This window comes from Halichoerus grypus, chromosome 3 (genome assembly GCF_964656455.1).
Source record: "Halichoerus grypus chromosome 3, mHalGry1.hap1.1, whole genome shotgun sequence".
NCBI lineage: Eukaryota > Metazoa > Chordata > Mammalia > Carnivora > Phocidae > Halichoerus > Halichoerus grypus.
Window position 1 is genome coordinate 173,156,574 of NC_135714.1, and position 23,453 is coordinate 173,180,026.

Genomic DNA, 23,453 nt, shown 5'->3' on the forward strand with positions numbered 1-23,453 from the left:
AGCACCTACAGTAATAAGGATGATCTTTCTCCTAATACTTGGCTTGAATAGCAACTAAAGTATTCTTATTCTCTACATATCACCCTGGGTGCTAGGATATTAATTTAAAGCATCTCCTCATCTCTTTTCTCATACCTTAGGTACGTTTTCCGAAACTGCATCAAAAGGAGATAGATGTGACCGACAGTAATGGAAACAGCCTATCAGAATATGACCAAAAAAAAAAAGACAACTATCATTTAGAACATTCTTTCTATGAGTAATCTGGAAATAATCAGAACACAGTTCCATCATTACTATCCTAATCCTCACAGCCAAGGAGTAGGAAGTCCTAACAGAGGGCTCTAAATGATGGCAATTAATTAGATTTTTTTTAAAGAGTCTATTTATTTATTTGACAGAGAGAGAGAAAGTGAGATTTTTTTTTTTTTAGAGTGCCCTGCAGCACCTGGATGGCTCGTCGGTTGAGCCACCAACTCTTGGTTTTGGGTCAGGTCAGCATCCTGAGATTGAGCCCCATATCAGGCTCCACACTCAGTGCCGAATTTGCCTGAGATTCTCTCTCCCTATCCCTCATCCCCTCCCCCTGCTCACTCGCACTCTTGCCTGCTCTCTCTAAATTAATTAATTAATTATTTTTAAAAAATAGAGTGTCCTGATTATGGAGGCTTTCTGAACTAGTTGGCATTGAAGGGTATGGTTAAGAAAGCCATTTCTCCAGAAAGGTACCTCCCAGGAGGAGCACCTCACACTTCCAGGAATCCAAGAGCAATATGTGAGAAAAATATTACCAGCCCCTACCAAATACCTTAGTAATAACAAAAATCATATTACAAAGTTAGATTATCCACTTTTTAAACAGAACTGGCTCCAAATGACTGAGTTATCTAGGGAAAAATGTCAAATGTCTATATATCACCTGCATCTGAAAAAAAGGCCTCATTTATAATGAACATTCAATTAATATTTACTACACAGCATATGAAGTAGAAGGTGGGACATCTATCCTTGAAAAAAGATTTAATACCACCAAAGATAACCTAATCATTCTTCTCAAGTTATTCTTAGCAAAATTGTTCAAATACACTAACCAACACATTACCAAAATACAACATGAAGACACAAAATACCAAAAACCACTCAAAAAAAAAAATTAAAAGAAACTATGAGTGGGAAAAAAAAAAAAAAACAGGTACAATCCAATAAAGCCTCCAGACACTAGAATTATCAAACAATAACCAAAAACACCCTGCTTACTATGGTCAGGGAGAAAAATGACAAGCTCAGAAAAATTTTAGCAGGGAAATAAAATCCACAGTAGTAATATAGCATGTATGAAAAAAACTAGATAGAAATTTGGGAAATGAAACATCATAAGCAAAATTAAGAATTCAATGGATAGGTTTAACAACAGACTAAATACAAATAAAGACAAGCTCAATGAATTAGAAGATGTAAGAAGAAATTACTCAGAAAGAAACATAAAATGATAGAAAATGTCTAAGAAAGGTGGGAGACCAGATTTTGTGAGGTCTTACACAAGTTACCTAGAATCACAGAAGAAGGATAGCAAATATGCAGAAATACTATGCACAGACGCAATATGTAAAGAAGCAGTATGTGAAAACATAATGGCTGAGAATTTATCACAATTTATGAAAACTATCAAACTTCAAACTTTAAAACTCAAAAAACAAAAATCCTAAGCAGGTATATCAGTGTGTGTACGTGCTATTTTTTTTCTTTCCACAACTTCAATAAACTTAAAAAAAAAACTTGAAACTTAAAAAAAATTTAAAAACGGGCGCCTGGGTGGCTCAGTTGGTTAAGCGACTGCCTTCGGCTCAGGTCATGATCCTGGAGTCCCTGGATCGAGTCCCGCATCGGGCTCCCTGCTCGGCAGGGAGTCTGCTTCTCCTCTGACCCTCTCCCCTCTCATGTGCTTGCTCTCTCTCATTCTCTCTCTGTCAAATAAATAAATAAAATCTTAAAAAAAAAAAAAAATTAAAAAAATAAAAAAAAATAAAAAAAAAAAATTTAAAAACTATGAAAATAGCCAAAAAGTAGATAAATCCACTTCAATAGAGTAACATTTTAGTGATAGCTGACATCAACAGCAACATGGAGCCCAAAAGAAAATGTAATAATACCAATATGCTGAGAGAAAATAACTGATAACTAGAATTCTATATTCAACAAAAATGTCCTCAAGAATGAAAGAGAGGAGGGAGGATTTAAGATGGTGGAGTAGTAGGGGGACCCTGAGCTTGCCTCCTCCCTCAAACACAGCTAGATTAACATCCAACTATTTTGATCAACTAGGAAAATAATCTGAGGATTAAGGAAACAATCTGCACAGCTGGACAGAATGTGGCAGATGTGAGGTTCTGAGCCGTGAATTGGGGGAAGAGGAAAGCCTTGGGGCTTCGAAGGAGAGGGAACCCTCTTCACAGAGCAAAGTCAGGGAGAGGGAGAGAGCGAGAAAGAATGCAGCAGGTAGGGATCACACAATAAGTGAGTAGATCCCCTGGGTCACACTGGGAGAGATTGCTGCCCTCCCCGGAGTACATTTGGAAGAGCAAATTTTGCCTCTCCAAGAACAAAAGGCCAGCTGGGAGCCACTCAATAGCTGTGTGGGCAGAGGGCAGATAACCTTATAGCAGCTTTTCGCTATCTGCCACAATAGATTCAAGCCTCTGTGTAACTGCTTTTCTTGGACAGAATGGAATAGGGGACTGATTCTCCCGCAAATGACAGATATCCTGGTTGCAGCTTTGCACTGTGCGTCACAGTAAACCCTAGCCTCGATGTGCGCACCATGCAACTGCTTTTCTAGGACAGCACGGAGAGAGCTCCATAAGGTTCTCCTGGCGGGGAGGGGGGTGTGGAATGGGTCCCCTTAAAACTTGGAGTTTTGAGTCCCAGCCACTGGCCAGAGATAAAATACAAGAGATCTGTGACGTGGGGCATGCTGAAGGCCCAGGAACAGCCAGGTTAAGGGCAGGGAACTGAAGAAAACCCAGGACACAGGAGATTATTTGCTCTTCTGAGACAGCCTCCGGAACAGCAGTGGCCAGAAGTTCCCCTCCCTGGGGACGAGAGGATGAGGTGACACCATATTCTTTCCCCTCCACCATTCCTCCCTCCTCCTGCCCACCAACATGGTTGAACTTTCATATAGAAACACAGCACCTCCAGGGAAGGCTGGAGTTCCCTACACTAAGCCCCACACCCCTGTGCTTGGCAGGGGCATCATTACAAGGGCAAGTCAGCCTGTGAACCAGCCCAGCAGGCCTCTCAATCAGAAGACCAACAGAGGCACCCAACATGTACCAAGTATACTGCTTAAAGAGTGCTCCAAAACATGAGCTTCTGGTGGAAATAGGAACAGGCTTGCTTCTTTCTTTTTTTCTTAGTTTTTAAATTTTTAAATTTTTTATTTTTCTATTTATTTTTGTATCTTTTATTTTAGATATATTTTTCTTTTTTTTTCTCTTTATCTTTTTTTTGGTATCAGGCTTCTAATTCTTTGTTCATTTGTTGGTTTGTGTGTTTCTTTCTCTTATTTTTCGGATCAGGCTTTTTTCTTTTCTCTCTATTATTTTCTTTTCTTCTTTCCTTACACTTTTAACTTCCTTCTTTCTTATTCTTTGGAATCAGGCTTATAGTTTTTTTGTCTCTTTGCATTTTTGTTCCTTTTCCATTTCTCTAGTCTTGGATCAGACTTTTTTTTTTTCCTTTCTTTTCTTTTCCAGGTTTATCTTAACAAACAAATCAGAGGCGCTTTGGTGGCTCAGTCATTAAGCGTCTGCCTTCGGCTCAGGTCATGATCGCAGGGTCCTGGGATCGAGTCCCGCATCGGGCTCCCTGCTCGGCGGGAAGCCTGCTTCTCCCTCTCCCATTCCCCCTACTTGTGTTCCCTCTCTTGCTGTGTCTCTCTCTGTCAAATAAATAAATAAAATCTTAAAAAAAAAAATCAAAGCACACCTAGTTAAAGGTCCAAACACTCCCTGCTACAAGAAAGGAGGAACTCTGTAAAGAATGGACCACTGGGAAAGAACAGCCAAAACTTAATAGCAGAGTGTACACAGCATACACCAGAAATGCTTACTGAAGATTTTTGTTGTTATTGTTGTTGTTATTGCTGTTTTTGTTTTGGTTTCTTTTTCCTTTTCTTTCTTCTTTTCTCTTACAGACAAATTGATGAGATGCAGAAAGTTACCCCAAAAGAAAGAACAGGAGGTAGTATTCATATACAGGGATTTAATCAATAAGGATGTAAATAAGATGTCTGGACTATATAGCAGCTTTTCGCTATCTGCCACAATAGATTGTGGACTAGAATTAAAAACAAAAATTATAAGAAGCAAGAAAAGTCTCAAATACAAAAATTATAAAGATACTACCTGGGCTTGAAGAAAGCAGAGAAGACACTAGAGAATCCCTTACTGTAGAGATAAAATAACTAAAATGTAGTCAGGCCAAAATTAAAAATGCTATAACTGAGATGCAGTCCCAAGGGGAGGTCATAAAAATGAGAATGAATGAAACAGAAGAGCGAATCAGTGATATAAAGTTAAAATTGTGGAAAATAATGAAACTGAAAAAAAGAGGGAAGGAAAACTATCAGATCACAAAGGTACACTTAGGAAACTCAGCAATTCCATAAAGTGAAATAATATCCGCATTATAGGAGACCCAGAAGAAGAGCGAGGAAAAAGGGGCAGAAGGTTTATTTGAACAAATTATACCTGAGAACTTCCCCAATCTGGGGAAGGAAACCAGGCATTCAGGTCCAAGAGGCTCAGAGAACTCCCCTCAAAATCAATAAAAATAGGTCAATACCTCGACATATTATACTAAAACTTGCAAATTACAAAGAAAAGAGAAAATCTTGAAAGCTCGGGAGAAGAGGTCCTTAACTTAGAAGAGTAGACATATAAGGCTCACAGCACACCTGTCCACAGAGACCTGGCAGGCCAGAAAGGACTGGAATGATATATTCAATGTACTAAATGAGAAAAATATGCAGCCAAGAATACTTTAACCAGCAAGGTTATCATTCGGAATAGAAGGAGAGATAAGGAGTTTCCAAGATAAACAAAACTAAAGGAATTCATAAACACTAAACCAGCCCTGCAAGAAATATTAAAGGGGACCCTTTGAGTGGAGAGAGAGATCAAAAGCATCAAAGACTAGAAGGAACAGAGACATTCTACAGGAATAGTGACTTTATAGGTAATACAATGGCACTAAATTCATATCTTTCAATAATTACTCTGAATATAAATGAACTAACGCTCCAATGAAAAGATGCAGGGTATCAGAATAGATTAAAAAAAAAAAACCCAAGACCCGTCAATAAGCTGCTTACAAGAGACTCATTTTAGACCCAAAGACACCTCCAGATTGAAAGTGAGGGGGAACCATTTATCATGCTTATGGACAACAAAAGAAAGCTGGAATAGCCATACTTATAATCAGACAAACTACATTTTAAACCAAAGACTGTAATAAGAGATGAAGAAGGACACTACATCATAATAAAAGGCTCTATCCAACAAGAAGATCTAACAACTATAAATATTTATGCCCCTAACTTGGGAGCAGCCAACTACATAAATCAATTAATAACAAACTTAAAGAAATTCATTGATAATAATAAGAGTGGGGGACTTTAAAATGCCACTCACAGCAATGGACAGATCATCTAACCAGAAGATCAACAATTGGAAACAAGGGCTTTAAATGACTCACTGAATCAGATGGACTTAACAGCATATTCAGAGCATTTCATCATAAAGCAGCAGAACATGCACTTTTTGAACACACATGGAACATTCTCCAGAACAGATCACGTACTAGGTCACAAATCAGGCCGCAACAGGTACAAAAGGACTGAGATCATACCATACATATTTTCAGACCACAAAGCTATGACACTTAAAAGTCAACCAGGAGAAAAAAATTGGAAGGACCACAAATACATGGAAGTTAAAGAACATCCTACTAAAAAATGAACAGGTCAACCAAGAAATTAAAGAAGAATTTTAAAAATGCATGGAAGCAAATGAAAATGAAAACACAACAGTTCAAAACCTTTGAAATGCAGCAAAGGCGGTTCTATGAGGGAAGTATACAGCAATACAGGGCTTCCTCAAGAAGCAAGAAAAGTCTCAAATACAAAAACTAACCTTACATCTAAAGGAGCTGGAAAAAGAACAGCAAATAAAGCCTAAATCCAGCAGGAGAAGGCAAACAGAATAGAATCAGTGATACAGAAATCAAAAAAACCGCAGAACAGATCAAGGAAACTAGGAGTTGGTTCTTTGAAAGAATTAATAAGACTGATAAACCCCTATCGAGTCTTATCAAAAAGAAAAGAGAAAGGACCCAAATAAATAAAATCATGAATGAAAGAGGAGAGATCACAACCAACACCACAGAAATAAAAATAATTATAAGAGAATATTATGAGCAATTATATGCCAACAAATTAGGCAATCTGGAAGAAATGGATGCATTCCTAGAAACATAGAAACTACCAAAACTAAAACAGGAAGAAATAGAAAACCTGAACAGACCCATAACCAGCAGAGATACTGAATCAGTAATCAAAAATCTTCCAATAAACAAGAGTCCAGAGCCACGTGGCTTCCCAGAAGAATTCTATCAAACATTTAGAGAAGAATTATTACCTATTCTTCTGAAACTGTTCCAAAAAATAGAAATGGAAGGAAAACTTTCAAACTCATCCTATGAAGCCAGCATTACCTTGATTTCAAAATCAGACAAAGGCCACACTAAAAAGGAGAATTAAAAACCAAAATCTCTGATGAGCAGGGATGTAAAAATTCTCACCATGATACTAGCTAATAATAGTACATCAAAAGGATTATTGACCACGACCAAGTGGGATTTATTCCTGGGCTGCAAGGGTGGTTCAACCTCCACAAATCAATCAATGCAATACACCACATTAATAAAAGAAAGGACAAGGACCAGATGATCCTCTCTATAGATGCAGAAAAAGCATTTGACAAAGTACAGCATCCTTTCTTGATAAAAACCCTCAACAAAGTAGGGATAGAAGGAACATACTTCAAAATCATAAAGGTCATATATGAAAGACACAACTAATATCATCCTCAATGGAAAAAACAGAGCATTTCCCCTAAAGTGAGGAACAAGACAGGGATGTCCACTCTCACCACTGTTGTTCAACATAGTACTAGAAGTCCTAGCCTCAGCAATCAGATAACAAAAAGAAATAAAGGCATCCAAATCAGCAAAGAAGAAGTCAAACTTTCAGTCTTAGCAAACGACATGATACTCTATGTAGAAATCCAAAAGATTCCACAAAAAAATTGGTAGAACTGATACAGGAATTTAGCAAAGTCGCAGGATATAAAATCATTACAGAGAAGTCTCTTGCATTTCTATATACCAATAACAAAGCAGCAGAGGGGCACCTGGGTGGCTCAGTTGGTTAAGCATCTGCCTTCAGCTCAGGTCATGATCTCAGGATCCTGGGATCAAGCCCCACATCAGGCTCTCTGCCAAGCAAGGAGTCTGCTTCTCCCTCTCACTCTCCCTCTGTGTGCTCTCTCTCTCTCTCAAATAAATAAATAAAAATCTTTTAAAAAAAATAATAATGAAGCAGCAGAAAGAAAAATCAAGGAATGGATCCCATTTACAATTGAACCAAAAAACATAAGATACCTAGGAATAAACCTAACCAAAGAGGTAAAAGATCTGTTCTCTGAAAACTATAGAACACTTACAAAAGAAATTGAGGAAGACACAAAGGAATGGAAAAGCATTCCATGCTCATTTTAAAAATGCATGGAAGCAAATGAAAATGAAAACACAACAGTTCAAAACCTTTGAAATGTAACAAAGGCAGTTCTATGAGGGAAGTATACAGCAATACAGGGCTCTATAAAGAACTTATCAAAATTAACACCCAAAAAACAAACAATCCAGTCAAGAAATGGGCAAAAGACATGAACAGACATTTCTCCAAAGAAGACATACAAGTGGCTAACAACACATGAAAAAATGCTCAACATCACTCCGCACCAGGGAAATACAAATCAAAACCACAATGAGATACCACCTCACACCAGTCAGAATGGATAAAATTAACAACTCAGAAAAAACAGATGTTGGCAAAGATGCAGAGAATGGGGAACCCTGTTACTCTGTTGGTGGGAATGAACACCAGAATGCAAACTGGTGCAACCACTCTTGAAAACAGTGTGGAGGTTTCTCAAAACTAAAAATAGAACTACCCTACAACCCAGCCAACTGCACTACTAGGTATTCATCCAAAGGATACAAAAATAATGATTCAAAGGGGCACATGCACCCCAATGTTTATAGCAGCAATGTCCCCAATAGCCAAAATATAGAAACAGCACAGATGTCCATCAACTGATGAATGGATAAAGATGTGGGGTGTGTGTGTGTGACACACACACACACACACACACACACACACACACACACACAACGGAATATTATTCAGCCATCAAAAAGAATGAAATATTGCCATTTGCAACAATGTGGATAGAAACAGAGTATGTTACGATAAGCAAAGTAAGTCAATCAGAGAAAGACAGTTACATATGATTTCACTCATATATGGAAATTAATAAACAAAACAGGATTATAGGGGAAGGGAGGGAAAATAAAATAAGATGAAATCAGAGAGGGATACAAACCATAAGGGACTCTTAAGTATAGGAAACAAACTGAGGCTTGCTGGAGGGGAGGTGGTGGGGGGATGGGGTAATTGGGTGATGGGCATTAAGGAGGGCACTTGATGTAATGAGCACTGGGTGTTATATGCAACTAATGAACCACTAAATTCTACCCTTGAAACTAATAATATACTACATGTTAATTAAATTGAATTTAAATTAAAAAAAATTTTTAAATGAAGAATGAAAGAGAAATAAAGATGCCATTGTTGGGGAAGGGGGGGCTAAGAGACAAACTACTATCAGACACACACTAAAAAAATTCAAAAAGGGTTTTTCAAGATAACTAAAAAATAATACCAAATGGAAGGTCAGAGATGCAAGAGAACCAACGAGTAATGGAAGTGATAACTATGTAGGTAAATCTAAACAAACAGGAATGAACAATGTTCATTAAACACTGATAATACATTCCTGACAGATAGTTATATAAGTCAGGAAGTGGATAAATGAAGTTAAACAGCTCTAAAGTCCTTGATTTGTGTAAGGAAGGATATGATTTAATATTAAACATGATAAATCAAGGACACATGTTATATTTAGAGTAACTCCCCCAAAAAATCAAAGATTACATAACTTCCATTCTAATAGAGGCAAAATAATGAATATCAAAAACACACTAGTAATCCAAAATAAACAAAATAGAAGATTTTTTAAAAGAACATAAAAGAAGTGGGGCGCCTGGGTGGCTCAGTCGGTTAAGCGTCTGCCTTCAGCTCGGGTCATGATCCCAGGGTCCTGCGATCGAGCCCCGCATCGGGTTCCCTGCTCAGCGGGGAGTCTGCTTCTCCCTCTCCCTCTGCTCCTGCACTCTCTCTCTCTTTCAAATAAATAAATAAAATCTTTAAAAAAAGAAAAAAAAGAACATAAAAGAAGTGAGACAAATAAAAAACACATAAGATGGTAGATTTAAACCCAAATACTGCATCTCATTAATTCTAAAACACATTCTTCACACATTTAAAATACTCTGAAACAGATTCATCTAACAAAGTATTTAATTGGCACCATTTTTTCTTTCTTAGTGGTATGTAAATAATGATGTATCTTACAATCAATCACATCTACATTTAAATAAATACAGTACGTTACTAATTACATTAAATATAAGTAAACTAAATGATACAATTAAGAGACAAATATTGTCAAGCTGGATTAAAAAATAAAACCTAAACATGTGTTGTTTCAAACCATATATCTAAAACATAAGGATAAAGAAAAGTCCAAAGTGAAAGGATGGAAAAAAATATACTTTCAACATGAAAAAAAATCTGGGGAAGCTATATTAATATCAGACAAAATTGACAGTCTAATCAATAAAAAAGGAAATGAAGACAAGAAATAAAACTGTTCACAAATGACACAGTCATCTATGCAGAAAATCCAAAAGAATCAACCAAAAAATTTCTGAAACTAATAAGCAGTTAAAGCAAACTAATTAAAGAAATGAAAGGTTATAGAACAGATTAACATACAAGTCAGCTGCTTTCTTATATGCCAGCAACAAACAATTAGAATTTGAAATTAAAAATGCAATACCATTTACATTAGCAAAACCAAAACAAAACAAAAATACTTAGGTATAAATCTAACAAAATATGTACAAGATCTATCGAGGAAAACTACAAAACTCTGATGAAAAAAAAAAATCAAAAATGACCTAAATAAATGAAGAGATATTCCATGTTCAAGGATAGGAAAACTCAATACCATAAAGATGCCCATTCTTCCCAACTTGATCTGTAGATTCAATACAATCCCAATTAAAATCCCAGCCAGTTATTTTTTGGGTATCAACAAAGCGATCTAAAGTTTATATGGAAAGAAAAAGGACCCATAATAACCAACACAATATTGAAAGAGAACAAAATTTTAAAAGTGACAGTATCTGACTTAAGATTTACCATAAAGCTACAGTAAATCAAGACAGCATGGTATTGGCAAAAGAAAAGACAAATGGATCAATGGAAGAGAATCAAGTCCAGACATAAACCCACACAAATACAGTCAACACATCTTTGACAAAGGAACAAAGACAACTTAATGGAGAAAGGATAGTCCTTAACCCAATAAAGAGTATCTGCTGCAAAGAAAAGGGAACCCTCTTACACTCTTGGTGGGAATGCAAATTGGTGCAGCCACTCTGGAAAACAGTCAGAGGTTCCTCAAAAAGTTAAAAATAGAACTATCATAAGATCCAGCAATTGCACTACTCAGGTATTTACCCAAAGGATATAAAAATACTGATTCAAAGGTATGCATGCACCCCAATGTTCATAGCAGCATACAACAATAACCAAATTATGGAAAGATCCCAAATGCCCATCAAATGGATAAAGAAGATGTGGCATATATACAATGGAATATTACTCAACCATAAAAAAGAATGAAATCTTGCCATTTGCAATGACATGGATGGAACTAGAGGGTATTATGCTAAGCAAAATAAGTCAGTCAGAGAAAGACAAATACCATATGATTTCACTCATATGTGGAATTTAAGAAACAAAACAGATGAACATGGAGTGGGGAGAGAGAGGGGCAAAACAGAAAACAGACTCACAACTACAGAGAACAAACTGAGGGTTACTGGAGGGGAGGTCAGCAGGGGATGGGTTAAATGGGTGATGAGTTAAGGAGGGCACTTGTGATGAGCACTGGGTGTTGTAAGTGATGAATCACTAAATTCTACACTTGAAACTAATATTACTTAGTATGTTAACTAACTGGAATTTAAATAAAAACTTGAAAAAGAAAAGAGAAAGAAGAGTATCTGCAAAATATTTGGCAAACATTATATTTAATGTTAAAATGCTGAAAGCTTTCCTTCTGATACCACTCTATGGTGACAGATGGTAACTATACTTGTGGTGAGCATACAATAATGTATAGAATTGTTAAATCACTATGTTGTATACCTGAAACTAATATAACATTGCATGTTAACTATTCTTTGTTAAAAAAAAAAAAGACAAAGATGCAAATTACCACCACTTCTACTTGAATGTTGTACAGGAAGTCCTGGCCAGTACAGTCAGGTAATAAAAATAAATAAATAAAAGTTATAAGGATTGATGAGGCAGAAACAAAATTATCATTACTACCAGATGATATGATTATATAAGTAAAAATCCAAAAGAATTTACAGGTTTATAGCACTACTGTAAAAGTGTAATAGGCTGCTAGATATAAAATATATATAAGAAATCAATTTTATTTTTATACAAAAAATTAAAAAATTAATTTTTAAAAGAGAAATCATTTACAATAGCACCCAAAAGTATAAAGTATAGGAATAATACTACCAAAAGAAGTTTATAGAGAACTATAAGAGGAATTAAAGATCATGGACTTGAAGATTCCTTACTGAAAATATGTTAATTCTTCACCAAACTAATCTAGAGATTTAATACAAGATCAATCAAACCCCCCCCAAGACTTTTTTGGAATTGGACACTTCTCAAATTTACATGAGAAAGCCACAAACAGCCAAGACACTCTTAAATGAGTAGGTCAAAGTAGGACAACTTGCTTTCTACAACCAATTATAAAGCTGTGAAAATTAGGAAACTACAGTAGTGATGCAAATATAGAATAGTAAACAAATGAAATAGAAGAGCCCAGAAACAGACACATATATCTGCAGACACTTGATTTATGACAAAGGTGACACTGCAAAGAAGCAATGAAAGGGATATCTTTTTAACACATGGTGCCAATTCAACAAAGTACTCATATTGGAAAAAAATACCTGACCTCTACCTGAACAATGCACAAACAGTAATTCTAGGTGGATTATGGACCTAAATATGAAGGTTAAAACAGATCAAGAGTGTGGAAGGCAATACAGAAGCCCACCTCTGTGACATCAAATTTACAATTTCCTAAATAAGATACAAAAAGCAATAGTCATAAAGGAATAGATTGATATACATGACTACATTAAAATTAAAATTTTTCACTAAAAGTCACCAAAAAATTTATAAAGGACTTCTATTAATCAATAAAGATAGTCAACCCAATCGAAAAACTGGGGAGGGTGGGATTGAACAGTATCTTCACAAAAAACAAAATCCAAATGGCCCATAAACATAAACAGGTGATCTAATCTTATTAGTAATCAGGGAAATGCAAAGGAAAAGCACAGTAATATACCACTATATATCCAACTCATTAGCTGAAGTTTAAAGTGGATATTACCAATTATTGGTGAGGTATGTACTTAGCACTCATTGTACCCCACGACATATCTCTTCCAGCCATTTTTTATTTCAGCAGTTATGGTGAACAACTCCCCACAACTCCTGTTTCTAAGCTTTTTTTGAGTTGTAACTTGAAAGTACAGGGGAGTTAAGATCCCAGGGAGCAACCTTCAAACCAAAAGAAGATGGAAGCAACAAAAATGAAAATGTACTTCAGCTACCTGTATCAGGATGGACAAACATCACAAACACAACGTCAACTAAAAAAAACCCAACCAATAGAAAACATACTTGTATAATTCTGTTTATTTACTCTAATCTATTCTATGAATAGAGCTCCAAACAGGCAAAAACTAAAGTGTTTAGGAATACATATTTTCATGGCAAAACTGTAAAGAAAAGCAAGGAAATGATTATCATAAAAATCAGGATAAGGGTTAACTTTAGGGAAGAGGGTATGATGGGGAAAACTACAAAAGGGATTTCTGAGGATCCTGGTAGGGACCTGACATGGGTGGTTACAACAAATGTTCACTTTATAAAAATGTGTTCATCTGGGGGCACCTGGGTGGCACAATCAGTTAAGCGGCCAACTTGGTTTCAGCTCAGGTCATGATCTCAGGGTTGTGAGATGGAGCCCTGCATCGGGCTCCGTGCTCAGCGGGGAGTCTGCTTCAGATTCTCTCTCTTTCTGCCCCTCCCACTCATGCTCTCTCTCTCTCTCAGAGAAATAAATAAAATTCTTTAAAAATGCGTTCAGCTATACATTTGTTTAGCTAGATTTTCTGTATGTGCTTCATTTTTCATAATAAAAGTATTTTTTAAAAAAATACATCACAAGTTCTATCAGAATAAGTAGGCCCTGCAAGAGTTATCCTCAGTGCTTCCTTCTGCAGTTAGGCTCAGTAGAGTCCAGTAAACTAGAAGAGTACTCACTCAGGACTGAGAAATCTTTTAGAAAAAAAAGATGAATTTGCTCAACCTGATGGGGGTTGTTAAAGATCAGAAAGCTGGGGCACCTGGGTGGCTCAGTCGTTAAGCGTCTGCCTTCGGCTCAGGTCATGATCCCAGGGTCCTGGGATCGAGCCCCGCATCGGGCTCCCTGCTCCGCGGGAAGCCTGCTTCTCCCTCTCTCACTCCCCCTGCTTGTGTTCCCTCTCTTACTATGTCTCTCTCTGTCAAATAAATAAAATCTTTAAAAAAAAAAAAAAAAAAAAAGATCAGAAAGCTGACATAGGGTTATAGCTTTTATAGGAAGCAATCATAAAAAAATAAAAAAATAAAAAAAACAGAATCCAAGATAAAGACCAGAGTAAGAGGTAAACTTGGAACGCAGGGCAAGTTTTCTCTAAAAAACAAAACAAAAATACCTAAGAAGATGTAAGAGAAAACACCACCATTAATAAATGTAGATTTATCACTAGCTGCTGGAGGAAGTGCATTTCAACTAGGAATAGGCTAGAGCCATCTGTCTAATGAGGTAATGCCCACCAGATCTAAAGAGTTAATCCAACACCATCTCCATTCTGTCAATTCTGCCCTCTGCCCAGAGTACTTCTCTGTTCAAAGTGGAAGTGAATGCAACGTCATCTGGGATAGTTTACTTATTCCTCAGAAGAAGCAGGCTGCCCTTCATTCAGTAGTGAACATCTCACTTATAGTCTTTTGGGGGAGGTGGAAAACCTTTTAGTCTCTAAGATTTTGTATTCCTAGATCTAGAAAGCAATGTTCCTTCATTAGAAGTCCTTTTCCATTACAAATGTTGCCTCAAGACATCTCTGCTACAGACTCAATTTTATCCTAATATTAACCTTCCTTTTTTAAGTAGGCGCCACGCCCAGTGTGGAGCCCAACAGAGGGCTTGAACTCACAACCCTGAGATCAAGACCTGAGCTGAAATCAAGAGTCAAGATGCATAACCAACTGAGCCACCCGGGCACCCCTATCCTAATATTCCTAAAGTGCTTCTACACTAATCCCTGTAAGCAATGATGTCCCAAAATTTCATTCCTTGCACCGTCTCAACCAGTCTCAATCTGTCTCTTTAACGTTTTGTTTTGCCGTAAGACCATGCTTAAGCCATGCCCCATTTCAACGCTGCAAGCATAATACATTTCTGCTTCATATACAAAAGGTCAATAGTGAAAACAGCTCAAGAGGTGAACATCTGTAAGCAGTGGAATATTTATATTTATCCAACACTTATCTACCAGCTATATCTCTGTCATAGAAGATAAGTAAAATACAAACAGGACTTTTTTTCTTTTTGTCCTGGGTAATTTTAACTTACTACAGTAACAAAATTACTAATACAAGCTCAATAAAATGTGTATAAACTCACATAATGACTCACTACACAATCATGCAACCTCCCCAAAAGGCAAGGGCAACAACTGACAAATATTCTATATATCCTAATATCTCTATTAGAGGGGCACCTGGGTGGTTCAGTCAGCTAAGCATCTATCTGCCTTCAGCTCAGGTCCTAACCCCAGGGTGCTGGGATCGAGCCCCACGTCGGGCTCTCTGCTCAGCAGGGAGTCTGCTTCTCCCTTTCTCTCCCACTGCCCCTCCTAAAGCTCATGTTCTCTCTCGCTCTCTCTCAAATAAATAAAATCTTTTTTTAAAAAAATCTCTATTAGAATGCTAAACAAAAGTGTGAACTAATATAGCACCAGAAATAATGGGAAAATGCAATCCACTCAGTTCTATTTGAAATATGATCATTCAGTGAAAAGTTTTTAAAAATAAGTAACTCCACAATAAAATTAACAACATAAAATATTTCAATCATATATTATCAGTTCTCAAGAGTAAAGTCCAGGGGAACACTGATAAATAGCAATCTCCTACATGTTCAATGCTATTAATATCTGTAATAGACTGGTACCTACACTTTTTCTAGAATACCTCTATTAAATAATATTGCCTTATTTCCTAACTCAAAATAAATACCTGCTCAGAGCAAAATGATCAAAAGATAAAGAAAAGCCAGAAGAAAAATATAAAAGTGACCTTAAAAACTACCACCAAAAATCAGAGCCAGTTAAACATTTTGGCATACATCCTTCCAATCTTTCTTCACATGTTCATATCTTTAAAACAGGAGTAATTCACGCCATGATATCTCACATATTCTTTTTTTCATTTGAATAAACATATATCTTAACCAACATATTATTAACCACAGTGATTTACAATAATACATTAGATACAGAATGGCACAATGGCGAAGACCCATGATAATTCCAATGGCCCACAAATTTACTTTAAAATCAGAAGAAAAAGAGGGAAATCACAATAATGAATATTTAATAATGAATCCAGCCTGGGTTATATCTGTCTTTATACCAATACAGTCATAAAATATAATTTTTCATATGTTTTTAATGGAAAAGGGGGCTCACAAAAGCGAAAGGCCCATGAAAATCATAATGCAGCCTAAGGATAGAAAAGGCCACAGAGCAGTTAGAGAGGAGAGGGTGTTTCTCCTCCTCCCACTTCAACCACAAAAACTCCCCTCATATATTTTTTTTTTTTTTAAAGATTTTATTTATTTATTCATGAGAGACAGAGAGAGAGAGAGAGGCAGAGGGAGAAGCAGGCTCCCAAGGAGCAGGGAGCCCGATGCGGGACTCGATCCCAGGACGCTGGGATCATGACCTGAGCCGAAGGCAGACGCTTAACCATCTGAGCCACCCAGGCACCCTCCCCTCATATATTTTATACACTGGTTTTCTAGGTGAGAATACAGTAGGGGAAAAACAAAGGAGGAGGTTTCCCCAACTTAAAAAAAAGTTTGAAGTCCACTGTTTAAAAACATGAGTTCTAATACTATACAGTGTTACACTAAATAGGTATTTCGTGGTCAGTTTAAACAATCTATTTTTTTGGACATGTGTAAGTTGTGGCCATTTTTATTGCTGAACAATGCATATACATACTGTTTGCTCACCCTCTGATTATTCCCCTAGAACAAATTTCCAAAAATAAAATTGCTGGCTTAAAAATGTATCTTGTAAGGTTTTAGACACAAATAACCAATCTGTTCCACAGAAAACCTGTACCAATTCTCTTCATACCAGAAGTATAGGAGAGTGGCCTGGTAACTTACAAACCCTGGTTTCATTGGTTAAAAACATGCTATTTCATTGTTTTGATTTACATTTCTTTGTTTAGTGATGTGGAGAAAAGTTTCACAAATTTACTGATCTTTTATATTTAGTTCTTCTATTATGAGCCACCTGATCATATCCTTTGCTCATCTGTAAATTTATGATATTTTTATTTAAAAACAAAAACAAAAAAACCTGTCTCAGATGTTTCAAATAGTATTCTTTGCTATTTGCCCTTTCACTGTTTGAATTGCTTTTTTATATACACAACTCTTCAAATCTGTAGACTGTTTTGTCCTTTACAGTTCGCTGGGGGGGGGGGGGGGGGCAGTGGAAAGGTTTATGTTTAGAAAAACCTTTCTCTATCCAAGATTATATCTATTAAGTCATGTTTTCTTCTATTTCATTATATATTTGGAATTTATTTTAATGTATGATGTATGGTAATTTTTTTCCAAATTCTTAAAAAATTATCTCAGCCTCATTTACTGAATAACCCCATCTTAAAAAAAAAAGTCACTTTTACTATTTCTGAGGTTTCTACTATGAGACTGTTGATATGTTTATTATGCATTTAATATTATACAATTTCCAAACATAATAGTTTATACCAAAAGCCTTCTTTAAGGGTCTTCTTTTTCAATATTTTCTTCACTACTATTGCAAAATTACTCTTCCAAATTGACTTTAAATTTATTTTTGTCAAATTCTAAAATGAAAGCAATATATACATATCTGGAACTTGATTGGAATTATTTTAAGTTTATGAGTTAATTTGATAAAGACAGATACATTTCCAATATTTAGTCTCTCCATAAAAGAACACTGCCTTTACTCAAATTAGGTATTCCGACTTTCAGTAAACTGTGTGTTCTTTAAACAAGTGCTACATATTTCCTATTAAGTTGATCCCAAGCTATTCAGAATTTTTGGCAAATACAGTTTTTTTCCTCACATTTTTTCAAAATAGTTATAACTGGTGTATTGGAAATCTTATAACTGTATTTCTAATACTATTGAATTGATTCTCTTGCTTTTCAAAACTAGACAATCATATTAACATCATTATGACCCCCTCTTTTCCAATATTTATTCCTAAATCTTTTTCTTATTCATTGCACTAGCTAGAAAATCCAAGCCAGAATAAACTAATAGTACAGATAGTGTCATGTATGACCAATATTTTATGGTTTCCCCTCCAATCTTATCCCCATCCTTCTCCACCACGTTCTCTGCGTAGGAGGCTGACCTATACAGACTGCATCCAATGAAACATGGCCAATAGGAGACACTGGCAAAGATAAGAAGTTGGTTGGAGAATAAGACTGATTATTCCTCTGGGTCCCACTCTAACAAGTCACCTGATGTTGGCAGTTTCCCTCTACTCCAACTCCTAAATGGTCAGTCTCTCCCATAGCCATAGTTATTTCTCTCCACAATCCCATATCAGTTCTCTCTCTTTACATCTTCTACATCCCTACCAGGTTACATACTTAAGCCAGTCCCCAAAACTTCTTCCCTGTTCTCATGGGGAAAATGGTAGATCACCTTATATTTGAGATCATCTTGTATTCATGTTGCAGTTTTAATATGCAGTAAGTTTTAAATGTAATATTCATAATACCATTTTATTCAAATTATTTATAATTACTTTAGCCTTTAGGTCTCTGATATAAGATTTACTTAGGAGAGTGTTTTTAAATTACCAACTCATTTAGGGTTTTTATTATTAATATCTAGTTTTATCACATTGTGGCCAAAGAATGAGACCTGTTCTGTTTCTGCTTCTTTTCTAAATTATGGAAGTCTTTGGCAAAATATATGGTCAATTTTTGTGGAGATTCCTGAACACCTGAAATGAAGATCTATGTTCTGTTTGTACATAGAGTTACATTTTTATCTATTAAATCAACCATACTAATATTTATTTAAACCTCTATAATCCTATGTGCTTTGTTTATATAATATGTTAATGATTAAGAAAGATGTTTTAAAATTTCCTCTAAGATATGTGCTCATTTTCCCTTGACACGCTTTTTACATTACATATTTTAATAACATAATATCAACAATTATGATAAATGTTCATTAATGATTGTACATCTCACAAATGAAAAGTGATCATTTTTGCCTTATTTTGAGTCTGTCTCAGGTATGTTTCCTAGATAAAACATTTAATTACAATAGTTTTTTGAGACCTACTCTGAGAAGCATTCCATATATTTGTCAAAACTGTTTTATTTGGCCTTAAATTATTATATCTTATACTTTGTATTTTGTAACACCTTAAATGTTCTTTTGGGCTTTTTTTTGCTATGTTGCATACTTTCTCCAAAAATTTTTTGGCTTAGGGAGCCTGCCTGGCTTAGTCAGTAGAGCATGTGACACTTAATCTCAGGGTAATGAGTTCAAGCCCCACGTTGGGTGTGGAGCCTACTTAAAAAAAAAAAAAATCGTCCTTGTGAATTAGAAATGTGCATCCTGTTTTCAATTCTACCTTGAAGTCATTATTATGACAATTTAAAATGCAGTTAGACATCTATTTCTCCAATTTTCTGTGATTTTATACCTCCCCCGCTCAGTTGTTTTTACTTTTTTTAATATTATATATTTTCTTTCAAGTTCCATTTGTTCTAGTTGCCCCTCCACTAAATCCAATGGCCCAAAAACCATTCTTTCCACTGTGTTCTCAACATCTATTCCATCTTTCTAACTTTTAATCTCTGTCCTTTCCCCTTGCAATCCGGGAAAGCTTATCAAGATTGACTTGCAGATCTTTTTTGAACAGGCATTAAGGAGGAGTTACCCAACCAGGGCCAAAATGAGTTCCCATGCTAGGAGTGAGATAAATTTAGACCTCCTGGATCCACTGTTCAAGAGGAAATCCAAACACTTCACCCCCTCTCCATTTCCTAACACATGCAGCTGCAGCACCACTCCCTGCCTTGAGTCTCCCAGGACAAATCTCCTTATGTCCTTTAATCCTGTTTACATTTATCACCATAGGAAGCTGTAGCTCTCTGTGTAGGCCCTTATCTCCCTCCTGTTCCCTCACTGTGCATCCTGGAATTCACAGCCCATCATCTGCAAAAACTCCCATAACCTCAAACTCTTCTCTGAAAGTCTCACTGTCAAGCTCTACTTGAAATTCAGCTATTCCCGGATTTCACAGCTTCCACTAGAACCTTCTCAAGGGCCAGCAGCTTTTTCCCAGAACCCTCATACAACTAGAGATAGAGTCAGTGTTCTTTCTCCATATTGCTGCCTCTAGGCCATTCTTTCTCACTCCTTCCTAAAATCTCCCAGCTCTGAATCTCATAAAATTAAACTACCCACTACCCTTTATTACTAACATACCAACCCCTGAGTTACTCCCTCTCAGGTCCTTCTCACCAACATTGTCACGCTAACACTATTCTTGCCTTAATTTTTGCTGATTTCAATATACAGGTAGATAACCCTATTAATCCCTTGGGCTCTCCATGGCTTGAACTCTTCTCCTCCAAAGATCTAATCCTCCACCGTTCAACCACTCATTGCCATGCTTTTAATGGACATTTTACCATTACTATAATTTATAATCTCAACTTTACCCATCTTACTCTCCCCAGGTACACCTTTATACTCCAGTATAACTTTAATCCCACCAGGACATCTGCTGTTTTCCCTTTCCACTTCCCTTATCCCCTTGATGTCCTCCCTTTCCTAAGCCTTATCCAGCTAAAATGTCATGGTCCATCATGATAATTACTCCTATGCAAACAGATCTGACTTCCTTGCACCTCTCTTACTTCATTGTATTTGGCCTAACTACAACCTGGTTAACATCAACTCTCTTATGTACCTATGCAGTTGAATGTGGCTGCACAAAAACCCACAACCACAAACTAATCTCACTTAAAATTCATGACTATGAATCTCAAGTGACCCTTTAAAATGGCCCAGGAAACATACTCTACTCCATTTATCCTCCCATTCTGCCACACAACTATTTCATACCTTCTCTTATCTCCTGAAATCCCCAACCACTGCCCCCTCAAAGTCTTCATCTTTCAGCTGATGAACCTACTTCCTATTTCACTAACAAAACTGAACCACAAATTCTTAATCTCAGGAAACAAACTGATGGTTGCTGGAGTGGGGGTTGGGGTGGGAGGGATGGAGTGGCTTGGTGATAGACACTGGGGAGGGTATGTGCTATGGTGAGCTCTGTGAATTGTGCAAGACTGTTGAATCACAGATCTGTACCTCTGAAACAAATAATGCAATATATGTTAAGAAAAAAAAAAAAAGAAGAAGAAGATAGCAGGAGGGGAAGAATGAAGGGGGGGAAATCGGAGGGGGAGACGAACCATGAGAGACGATGGACTCTGGAAAACAAACTGAGGGTTCTAGAAGGGAGGAGGGTGGGAGGATGGGTTAGCCTGGTGATGGGTATTAAAGAGGGCACGTTCTGCATGGAGCACTGGGTGTTATGCACAATGAATCATGGAACACTACATCTAAAACTAATGATGTAATGTATGGTGATTAACATAACAATAAAAAATAAAAAAAATAAAAACTGAACCACAGACTCCCACCACTACATCTATCCATTTCCAGCAGCTACATCCATTTATTCCTATTACTATAGATACCCTGAGCTCCATTAGAACAAACCCCTCCACTTGTGCCCCAGATCCCATGCCCTCTCACCCACTCAAGGTCAACTACAGCAATGTTTCTCTCTTTGTCCTAGATCACCAGTTTTACCCCTCTACTAAATTAGTCCTATTAGCATACAAACCTGCTATAATTTCTTCCATCTTGAAAAAAAGTCCATCCTAACCATACTTCTTCCTTCATACTTGGCTCTTCCTGCAGATATCCCCACAGCTTTCTACTCATCTCCTTCAAGTATTTAGTCTAACATCACCTCAAAGGAGCTTACCCTGACAATACGAATCTAAAATTGTAACTAACCTCTACCATCACCACCACCACCACCACTCTGGCCCTCCCAATCTTCCAATCCTGCTCTATTTTATTTTCCATAGCACTTACCACCTTCTAATATTCCATATTATTGATATATTTATTACATTACTAGTCTGTCTTCCCCCATTAAAATGTAAACTCCATTAAGGGCAAGTCTTTATCTAATTCACTGAGATATTGCAAGTGCCTAAAACAAAGTCTAGCACCAAGTCAGCACTCAATAAATACTTGATAAGGGGCACCCGGGTGGCACAGTCGGCTAAGCGTCTTACTCTTGGTTTCAGCTCAGGTCGTGATCTCAGGGTCTTGAGATGGAGCCCTGAGTCAGGCTCTGTGCTCAGTGCAGTCTGCTTAAGTTTCTCTCTCCATCTCCCTCTGCCCCTGCCCCCCACTTGCACATGTGCAAGCTCTCTCTCTCTCAAATAAAAAAACTTAAAATAAAATTAAAAAATGAATGAATAAATAAATACTTGATACATGAATGAATAAAGTATGGGTCCATTCTTCACTGCCTCTTACACCAGTTTAAATTCCACCATAGCACTGTTTAAGGACATTCTTTCCTAACTCTGCATGCCACTGTTTTCATCTTAGTCTCCTGTCTTATCTCATGGTTGATTATTCATTTCTTGTTCCCTCAATTCATGTGTTCCTCAACTTCACTCCCAGCCAAACCAAATGCTAAATTTACTTCCCCCTCCTACAGGAACTCTTTTACAAACATAAGACTTTTCTTGTGAATATAATTACATTTTCATTAAGTATAGTTTTTTTTTTTTAATGAACACTGTTCTAATTCTTCCATATCTATTTTTCAGCCTAGTAATTGCTCAGAAACAGGTAAATCCTGCAGCAAATTCCGCTCAAGTGCTCTCCTTTACACCACGATTTAATTAGAATTGTACTTTCAGATCTGAAGATAAAGAGCTGGCTAACAGCAGTTTTTGTTATTCTTTCCTTGCTCCGGGAACTTGAGGGACGTAGGAAAGGAAATGAACACTTGGGGCTGTGGATATTCCCCGTATGAAATCTTCATCTGTGTTTGGAAAAGATGAACATCTTCCACATCTAATTCTTTCTCTAGCTCAGCTTCTACTCACATATACATTGTGTATGTCTAGCTCTCTACTTAGCGTTACTGCCTACTAAATTAGGAAGGAACCTTGTTCCCTTACGACAAATCCTCACTAAAAAGAAGCCCAACGACTCAGTGGTGGTGTTCACCTGTATACCCTCTATTGTAATTCCTTTTGAACCCTGGCAAAGGAAGGGGTTCTAAGATCACAGGCTCAGGACCCAGACTTCTTGACTTCAAATCCCAGCCTCACCACTTACTTTGATGTGTAACCTCACTTTCTTTATCCTTAACTAGAGATACCCACATCTCATTA

The 23,453-nt window shown here is 36.8% G+C and overlaps 1 protein-coding gene across 1 annotated transcript in view; it reads right to left on the reverse strand.

Moving 5' to 3' along the window:
• The window catches only part of ADAM9 (ADAM metallopeptidase domain 9), a 155,921-nt gene that overhangs the window by 80,033 nt on the left and 52,435 nt on the right, over positions 1-23,453 (reverse strand). The window lies entirely within an intron of this gene.